The sequence below is a fragment of the Cyanistes caeruleus genome, unplaced genomic scaffold (assembly GCF_971803275.1).
Source record: "Cyanistes caeruleus unplaced genomic scaffold, bCyaCae1.hap1.1 HAP1_SCAFFOLD_128, whole genome shotgun sequence".
Classification (NCBI taxonomy): Eukaryota; Metazoa; Chordata; class Aves; order Passeriformes; family Paridae; genus Cyanistes; species Cyanistes caeruleus.
In genome coordinates, this window is record NW_028255925.1 from 113,467 (window position 1) to 124,151 (window position 10,685).

Sequence of the window (10,685 nt, forward strand, 5' to 3'; positions counted from 1 at the left end):
CCTAGACTCATGGCCCATACACACTTCAGAGTGATGTGAAATGGGAGGAGTGAGCTCTGATAACAGCAGTTCTGGGCAGCTGACATCAGGGCAATAGAAAACTATAACAGAAGTAGTTTTCTAGTGAGAAACTCCATAAATTAACAGAAAGAGACTTCTGTTTCTCTACAAAGACTGGTGAAAAGACTGTAGCAGGAATTGGGACTGTTCTAACCATCCAAGTTCCAAAGTTTTTGTCTCTGTGGTCATGTGAACAAGGGAATAGTGGGTAGTGGGGGATAAAAAAGGTTTTTCTGGAAGTTTATTCTGTTGTTCTTATTATTGTAGTTTGTGAATAAACGTTCTTTATTCCTTTTAAGTTTTATGCCTGTTTTGCTCTTGTTCTAATCCATATCTCACAGCAAGAAATAAGTAATTTTCTTAGTTACTGGTTTAAAACCACGACATAACTTCTAAAGCTTTTTGCTTCAGATCTGATCGTTGGACTGTCATTGGAGTAGACTTGCAGGATAATTCACAAGACCCGTCTGGACTGGATAGTAGGTATTTTGCTATTGGAGACACAGCACATTCACCAATAGAGATTGAGGTGGCTCCCATGACAATTAAGGGAGACCTAACACACCTCACTCTCTTAGCTAGGTGCCCTCAACCACCTTTCTATGTAGACAAAGGGCAGGTAATAGCCCAGGTGATCCCTGTTCCAACAGAAATCCCAGTAGATGACAAAGCACCAGGAGTCTACTGGGCAGAAGTAGTGGGTGAAGACAAACCCATTATGGGATGGAACTTAACACATAAATCAGAACATCTCCATGTAGAAGGGTTAATTGATACTGGAGCAGATGTGACTATCATACCTGAAAAGGTGTGGCCCTCACATTGGGAACTGTAACCCATGGCAGGAAAAATACAGGGTGTTGGAGGAATGAAACTGGCTAAAATTGCTAAAGGTATCGTCCAGATTGAAGGTCCGGAGGGTAGGTTAGCTAGTGTCCGACCTTTTGTTATTGACTACAAGTGCCCGCTGTGGGGAAGAGACACCATGTCCCAGTGGGGAGTGAAATTATCAATTCCTGAGACACCTCTGGATTTTTGATGGAGGCCACTGTAGAGTGTCCGGTCCAAAAGTTATCTTGGTGTCCTGGTTTAGGGCAGATTTGGGAGAAAACCTCCAGTGGGGCTCCCCCAGGGAAGCAAACCCACGTGGCCCTTTTCTCCCACCCTCCAACCGGTTCGGGAAGAGATTTCTCTGAGTGAAGTGGAAAAAACCTGTTTATTTCACATCCACAGCACTACCCGGCACAAGAATGAACGATATCAAATTACAAAACCTCTTGCCGTTCAGAAGAGATGACAAACTTCAGAGGGTCTCTTTGCTGTGGGTGTTTGCTCTGTTATCAGTCTCTCTGGTGTTGGAAAATGCCGCTGCCCAGTCTGGGCTCCCGGTAGTCCACGGGTGCAAGCTCCCGGTGCTCCCTCGAGTCCCCAGTTCAGAGCAGGTTCGATTCGTTTCAGAAAAGGGGAAAGAAAACAGTCCAGGAAGACCTCTCTGCTCCGGCTAGCTGGAAAGCCAAAGCGATCTGTGTCTTGTTGTCTGTCTGTGTGGAAGTCAAAACTCCCGATGCGGGGGGAGCAAGTACAGTCTCTGATAACAGACTTGGTACTTCTTTTCCACTCACTTTTACTCTTAGATGAAATTTTAAGAATACAAAACCTGTGTCTGGGTTAGGTGGATGAATGGGGATACAATTTAACCTCCTAATCAACCCAAGACACTTGGGTAGATAATAATCCAGTTTGAGTGAACCAGTGGCCTCTCAGCAGACAAAAACTTGGGGCGCTAGAAAAGTTAGTAGAACAATAATTGGCCAAATGACACATAGTAGAAACAACCAGCCCTTGGAATTCCCCGGTGTTTGTAATAAAAAAACCAGGGAAGGATAAATGGCACCTCCTTCAGGATTTGAGAGAAAGAAACAAAAAAATAGAGGACATGGGGTCTCTTCAACCAGGTATGCCATCCCCAACTATGTTACCACAAAATTGGCTACTAGCAGTACTGGATATTAAAGATTGGTTTTTTCAAATTCCCCTGCACCCAGCTGATGCGCCAAGGTTTGCCTTTTCCATTCCCACAATTAACCGAGAAGCCCCAATGAAAGGGTACCACTGGACAGTTATTACCTCAGGGGATGAAAGCAAGCCCCTTCATCTGCCAGTGATATGTGGGGTCTTTGCCGTCCTCAGTGCGTGCTGAAAAGAGAGATGCCATCATTTTGCATTACATGGACGATGTTTTGGTATGCTGTCCCAAACACAACATGCTGCAAGACACCCTTGATGTAGTGGTTAAAGTTTTAACCTCTGCTGGATTCCAATTGCAGGAAGACAAAGTTCAAAGGATGCCACCTTGGAAATACCTGGGCCTGGAAATTACCGTAAGGATGGTTGTTGCACAAAAATTGGAAATTATTGGTAATCCTAAAACTCTAGCAGATCTCCATTCCCTATGCGGGTCACTAAACTGGGTCAGACCCTGGCTAGGTCTCACCAATGAGGACCTGGGCCCCCTGCTCAATTTATTGAAAGGGGAGAGAGAGCTGCTGTCTCCCAGGGAGCTGACTCCAGAAGCAAAAATTGTGATTGAAAAGGCACAAAAGGCCTTGACAGAAAGACAGGCACATCGCTTCAAACCTGAGCTGCCTTTCAAATTTATTGTCCTGGGCAAATTGCCACACCTACCTGGGTTAATATTCCACTGGGCCGAGGGGCAGAGAGATCCACTCTTAATAACAGAATGGGTTTTCCTCTCCCATCAATGACCCAAAACTATCACCAAGCCACAAGAGCTGATGGCTCAGCTGATTCAGTTGGCCAGGGTAAGGCTGCATGAACTGGCAGGTTGTGACTTTATGTGTATTCACCTCCCAGTCAGGCTCTTTGGAGAAGGCAAAAACTCCCCTGAGAGACTGACCAAAGAGATGTTTGAGCATCTGCTGCAGAGCAATGCTACCCTCCAGTTTGCTCTGGACAGCTCTAGTGGGCAAATTTCAGTTCATGCGCCAGCACACGAATTGTTTCATGAGGAATTCCACCTCATTCCTTGTGAGAAAAGGAGCCAAAGGCCACTCAAAGCTCTCACAGTGTTCACTGATGCATCTGGGACATCTCACAAGTCGGTGATGACTTGGAGAAATCCACAGACTCAGCTTTGGGAAGCTGATGTTGAGTTTGTAGAGGGGTCACCCCAGATAGCTGAACTGGCTGCGGCCATAAGAGCCTTTGAGAAGTTTTCAGAACCGATTAATTTGGTTACTGACTCAGCCTACGTAGCAGGAGTGGTGTCCAGAGCGGAGCAGGCAGTTCTCAAGGACATTGAGAACGAACATCTCTTTAGATTGCTTTCAAAACTGATTTATTTGGTTTCAAATCGAGAACAACCTTTCTATGTGATGCATATAAAGTTGCATACCCCATTGCCAGGTGAAATCGCTGAGGGAAACCGGGAGGCTGATTCCCTTGCTGCCCCAGCTGAAAAGGCACGTCTCCCAGATGTGTTCCAACAGGCAAAGATAAGTCACCAGCGATACCATCAAAATGTGCCAGGACTGATTCATCAGCTCCAGCTGACACGGGGTCAGGCTAAAGCCATCGTGGCTACCTGTCCCAGTTGTCAGCTCCAGGCAGTGCCATCATTAGGCCTGGGGGTTAATCCCCGAGGAATTGAAAGCTGTGAAGTGTGGCCAACAGATATCACTGACATCCCCAGTTTTGGTCACCTTAAGTATGTACACGTGAGCATTGATACATACTCAGGAGCAGTGTATGCCTCTGCTCATGCAGGAGAAAAATCTGTACATGCCAAACAACACTTAGTACAGGCCTTTTCTGTATTGGGAATCCCTAAAGAAATTTAAACAGATAATGGCCCAGCGTATCAATCCAAGGAGTTCCTGGAATTTGTCCAGCAGTGGGGAGTGGAACATAAAACTGGCATCCCCCACTCCTCCACAGGTCAAGCTGTGATTGAGTGTGCACACCAGACGCTCAAACAAGTCCTAGCCAGGTAAGGTAGCGAGGCAGTGTGGATGTCTCCACAACAAAAACCCTGTAAAACTCTGTTTGCCATTAATTTCCTAAACTGCTCATTTGAAAACATGAAGCCTCCTGTGACTCGGCATTTTAACAGTGATGATCAGTTTTAATTGTCACAGCGTCCACCAGTTTTAATCAGGGACCCTGAAACTTGGCAAACCAAGGGCCCCTATGAACTTGTCACCTGGGGGCGTGGTTACACATGTGTCTCCACCCCTGCAGGCCCCTGATGGATTCCTCAGAAACGGGTAAAACCTTTTGTTCCAAAGAATCCAGCCCCAGCAATAAGAGATGAGAAGCAAGTGGCTGTTGCTTCCAAGAGAAGACGCCACCGAAGAGAGCAAGAAGAAACCTTTCTAGCCTCTGACCTGCATGCTTTGGCAGTAAATAAGTTTCCAAAAATGTCTGTTTCCTTGTTTTTAGAAATAACCTACCTCTCACTCAAATCCATGATGAGCCTTAACCCTGCTGTCATCCTGCTCGCACTGAGCAGCCTGACAGCGGCCTGGATCGTCACACAGCCACGCCAGAACATCTGGGTGACCCTGGCACAAACACTTCATCAAGAAAACATATGTCTATCTACTTGAGCAGCGAAAAATCCTATGTCTACCTGCCTGGTAGGAATTCCATTGCAGCATGATGAATTTACACATCGCTTTAATACACTGACTCCTGAAGCAGGTAATGAATTTCCACAGCACTCAAATAGAAGCAGAGTTTAAAAACCCCGTCAAAGAGTGGCTGCCACATTTTCCTAAGGCAAGCCAGGAACCCCAGGAGTTAGAGCTACTGGGTTCCTCTCCAGCATTACACTGTGTACACTTTAGGGTCAGTCTTCCAATTAATAAAGAAACCTTCCACAATATAGTACAATATTGAGAAGAATTCACAGCAAAAAGGTGGTGCCACGTCCTAAGCTACATCAAAAGTGCACTCCTCAGCTCATACACATCTCAAAAGCCTCCCCAAAGGACTGTTCCTCATTTGTGGGGATAGCGCATGGGCAGGAATTCCACCCTGTCTCCTCGGAGGGCTGTGTACCAGAGGGCGTCTATCACTGTTAGCACCCAATCAAACATTAATTGGCGAATGGACCAATAAAAATAATTTGACGAGGAAAATTCAGAAGAGAAGTGCTACAAATTTAGATGAGAATTGTGATTCGGAGATTTTTCATTGGTCCAAATCAAAAAGAATTGCTGCATCCATTTTCCTTCTTGGGGTGGCTGCAGCCAAGGCCCTAGGTGAATTGGGACACCTAGAATGCTGGGTGGTAAAACAAGCCAATTTAACATCTAGCGCCATAAGTGCCCTCCTAGAAGATGAGGAAGTTAGCAGGCAGGCAACACTCCAAAATGGTGCAGCGATAGACTTTCTCCTATTGCTCCACGGGCACAAGTGCCAGGAGTTGGAGGGTCTCTGCTGCATGAATCTGACATCGAAAGCTCCTAACATCCATGCCACACTCCAAGAGATGAAAAGCATGATCGGACAAGTCAAGCAAGAAGCAGATGACTGGTTTAATGGACTGTTTAAAAACTGGGGACTCTCGGGGTGGTGGGCTTCAGTAGTGAAAACTATTCTGTCACTGCTAGTCATTATTTTGCTAACGGAGTTTGGAGTTTTAAGCAGGATACTATACAAAAGCATAATTAAGCTGATCTCAGCTACCTCAGATGTCAACCATATAGAGCTGGCAGACCAGAGTAACCCTCACCAGCCTGCAAATGGTACTTGGTGGGCCACTTCAGGTCAGTAAGTCATATAAGCTCATTTCATGAATTATATAGAACAAAATAGGGGGAGATGTGCTAGTGCACAATCCTGGGTGTGCTTTAGTTTCTGTGTAAACCCTCCCTGCAGCTGTGACGTGTTTTTCCCTTCCCCTCCCTGTCCCTGAAATGTTATCCCATTGCTTGGTGTTATATGTCTCCCCGCCCCTCTCCCAAGGTTTGAAAGTACCCGGGAAATATTTCCTCCCTCTCTTTTTTTCCTCCTGGATCCCAGCCTGAATAAACATCTGACGTTATGCCGGAGGGAAAAGCAGCTGTTTGGTCTTTATCTTGGTCATGAAGAGCCTCCCTGCCCTCCCCTCGACAGAGCTAGCCAGGATTAATCAGGAGGGACAAAGTGGGGCTACTTCACACCTGGCTCCCCCAAGTGTCCTCCAGACCCGCAAGTTCTTTCTAAATTCCCTGCCCAGACCCAAAACTGCCCTAAATGTTCCTCAGAAAAGTTTCCATGGGCCCCAAAGTGGCCCCTTTTACCCTGTCTGAGAAAATGACAAAAGTTAGGATCAGAAGACTAAAAATAGGACTAATTAGCATAAAGAGGGAGAAAGAGTGGTCAATTAATTAATGAAGGGAATTGTGGTTGTTATGGATTATATTAATAAAAAAATCAAGATCCTTGTTGAATAAAAATAATTGGATTTATTTTAGCAAGCGGCAGCAAGCAAAACAGCGCTGGGCGGCCGGGGAATCACCGCTCCACCAACGGCTAGCGCCCCCCTCCCCAAACTTCAGAGCCCTTACAGTGTCTTCAGTTCCGGTTTCTGCGTCATCCGGGTTGATTCTGCTTCTGCGCGGCTTGTTGCTAGGTGGTCGTGTTTTGCTTTTCGGTGGTCGTGGGGAGGAAGATGCTCCTCTTCGTCACAGCATCGCCCTTGATCTGCAAGCCAAGCTCCATTTTTGGCTAAAATATTGGATACACAAGTTATGCTTCAAGCTCCATATCTGGCTAAGGTAATGAGTATACAAGTTATGCTCAACAACAGGATGTCCTTGGAGTTTCTGCCAGTTCTGCTTGGAACTTTTCAATTGCCAATATCTTGCTTAACCCTTTATTTTCTTGTTTTTACGAGCAAACTCCTTACATACTCATCACACCACCTGCTATTATAACTCAGTCCCCAGCCCCTCTGTTACCTCTGTCCACCCCGCAGCGGGCAGGGAGGCTGGGGAGGTAGTTTTAGCTTGCCAGACGAGGCCCTAAAAACGAGGCTCCTTCCCTATGCTGAGATGGCAGTTGCAGCTTTATTTCTTGGGATCCTTCAGGGTGAGATGGCAGAAGGGAAAGAGGAAGAGGTATGGACAGGCACTCCTTTTTCAGGACAGGGGAAGGGGCTGTGGGAATTTACACAAACAATAAGGGAACCTGGGGAGAACAAGATAAGGGAAAGAACTTACAAATCTACATTTTTAGGGGTACATTCTTTGGGTCATACCATTTTTCCTAACTGCATTACAACAAAAAGCCCAACAAAATTCTCTCAAATACATAAGAAATTCCAGAAACAACCCAAAAAATTCCTGAAATCTTCCCAAAACCCTACCAAATTTCAAAAACATCAAAAAATATCTTGACAAATTTCCACACAATCAAGGAAAAATTCATCAAAATTCTTCATATCTCCTCAAAATCACTCAAAATCCACAAAAATCCCACAAAATTCAAGAAACATCCCACAAAATTCCCCAAAAATTCTCAAAACCCTAAAAAATGCCTGAAGCATCCCAAAAAACCTTGACTACTTTCCCCACAATCTAGGAAAAATCCCTCAAAATTCCTCAAGACAACTCAATATGCCTTAAAATTCCAGAAAAATCCTATGAAATTATAGAAACATCCCACAAAATATCAAGAATTTTCTGCACAATCTAAGAAAAATCCCTCTAAATTCCAGAAACATCCCAAATAATTACTGAAATTTTCTCAAAACCCGACCAAATTCCAGAAACATCCCACAAAATCTTGACAACGTTGAACAAAATCTAGGAAATATCCATCAAAATTCTTCATGTCTCCTCATAATCCCACAAAATTCTACAAAAATCACAGAAAATTCCAGAAACATCCCACAAAATTCCCAAAATCATCTCAAAACACTACCAAATTCCAGAAACTACCCAAAAAATCGTGGCAACTTTCCACACAATCTCAGAAAAATCCCTCAAATTCCAATGTGTCTCCTCAAAATTCCCAAATAATTCCAGATACATCGGACAAAATTCCTGAAATCTTCTCAAAACCCTACCAAATTCCTAAAACATCTCACAAGATCTTGACAACTTTCCACACCATCTCAGAAAAATCCCACAATATTCTTCAAGTCAACTCATTGTCCCTCAAAATTCCAGAAACATTCTACAAAATCTTGAACAACTTTCCACACAATCTAGGAAAAAACCCGCAAAATTCTTCATGTATCCTCAAAATCCTTCAAAATTCTACAAAAATCCCACAAAATTGCAGAAACATCCAACAAAATTTAAAAAATTGTCACAAAACCCTACAGAATTCCAGAAACATCCCACAAAATCTTGACAACGATCCATACAATCTAGGAAAAATCCATCAAAATTCTTCAACTTAACTCAATATCCCACAAAATTCCTGAAACATCCCTCAAAATTCCCAAAGTCATGTCAAAACCCTCCCAAATTCCAGAAACATCCCACAAAATTCCCAAAATCTTCTCAAAATCCTACCAAATTCCAAAAACATCCCACAAAATCTCAACAACTTTCCACACAATCTAGGAAAAATCCATCAAAATTCTTCAAGCCAACTCAATATCGCACAAACTTCCAGAAACAACCCGCAAAATTCCCCAAATCATATCAAAATCCAACAGAATTCCTGAAACATTCCACAAAATCTTGACAACTTTCCACACAATCTAGGGAAAATCCATCAAAATTTTTCATGTCTCCTCAAAATTCCCAAATAATTCCAGAAACATCCAACAAAATTCCCAAAATCTTCTCAAAACCCCACCAATATCTAGAAACCTCCTAGCAAATCTTGACAACATTCAACAGAATCTAGGAAAAATCTACCAAAATTCTTCAAGTCAACTCAATGTCCCTCAAAATTCCAGAAACATCCTATGAAATCTTGACAACTTTCCACACAATCTGGGAAGAATCCATCAAAATTCTTGAAGTCAAGTCAATATCCCACAAAATTCCCAAAACATCCTACAAAATTCCCGAAATCTTCTCAAAACCCTTCAAAATTCCAGAAGCATCCTACAAAATCTTCACAACTCCCCACACAATCGAGGAAAAATCCATCAAAATTCTTCATATCTCCTTAAAATTCCCAAATAATTCCAAAAACATCCCACAAAATTCCCAAAATCTTCTCAAAACACAACCAAATTCCAAAAACACCCCCAAAAATCTTCACAACTTTGAACAAAATCTAAGAATAATCCATCAAAATTCTTCATGTGTCCTCAATCCCACAAAATTCTACAAAAATCCCTCAAAATTCTCGAAACATCCCAAAAAAATTCACAAAATCTTCTCAAAACAGTAACAAATTCCTGAAATAACACACAAAATCTTGACAACTTTCCACACAATCTAGGATAAATCTCGCAAAATTCTTCATGTCTTCTCAAAATTCCCAAATAATTCCAGAAATATCCGACAAAATTCCCGAAATCTTCTCAAAACCCTAACAAATTCCAGAAACATTGCACAAAATCTTGACAACTTTCCACGCAATCCAGGAAAAATCCCGCAAAATTCTCCATATCTCCACAATATCTAAAAAAATTCCTAAAACACCCCATAAAATCCCCAAAATCTTCTCAAACCCCTTCCAAATTCTAGAAATATCCCACAAAGTTCCACAAATCTTCTCAAAACCCTACCAAATTTTAGAAACATCCCACAAAATTCTCTAAATCTTCTCAAAACCCTTCGAAATTCCCGTAATAGCCCACAAAATCTTGAGAACTTTCCTCACAATCTAGGAAAAATCCATCAAAATTCTTCCTGTCTCCTCAAAATCCCACAAAATTCCAAAAAAATCACACAAAATTCCCAAAATCTTCTCAAAACCCTAAAAAATTACAAAAATATACAATAAAATTTGGACACCTTTCCACACAATTTAGGAAGAATCCCTGAAAATTCTTCATATTTCCTCAATATCCCCAAAGAATATTCCACAAAATTCCCACAAAATTCCTGAAATATCCCACAAATTTCGCGAAATCTTCTCAAAAGCCTTCGAAATTTCAGTACCATCCCACAAAATCTTGACAAATTTCCACACAATCTACGAACAATCCGTCAAAACTCTTCATGTCTCCACAAAAATCGTTAAAAATTTTAAAAAAACCCAAAGAAATTCTGGAAAAATCCCTCAAAAATTCCCAAAATCTTCCCAAAACCCTACCAAATTCCAGAAACATCCCACAAAATCTTGACAACTTTCCACACAATCCAGGAAAAATCCCGCAAAATTCTCCATGTCTTGTCAAAATACCTGAAAATTCCACAAAAATCCCACAAAATTCCAGAAACATCCCAAAAAATTCTATGAATCTTCTGAAAACCCTACCAAATTCCAGAAATGTGCAACAAAATCCTGTCAAGTTTACCCACAATCTCAGAAAAATCTCACAAAATTCTTCAAGTAAATTCAATATCCCACAAAATTCCGGAAACATCCCACAAAATTACAGAAATCTTCTCCAAACCCTTCCAAATTCCAGAAACATCCCACAAAATCTTGACAACTTTCCACATAATCTTGGAAAAATCCATCACAATTCTTCAACTCCC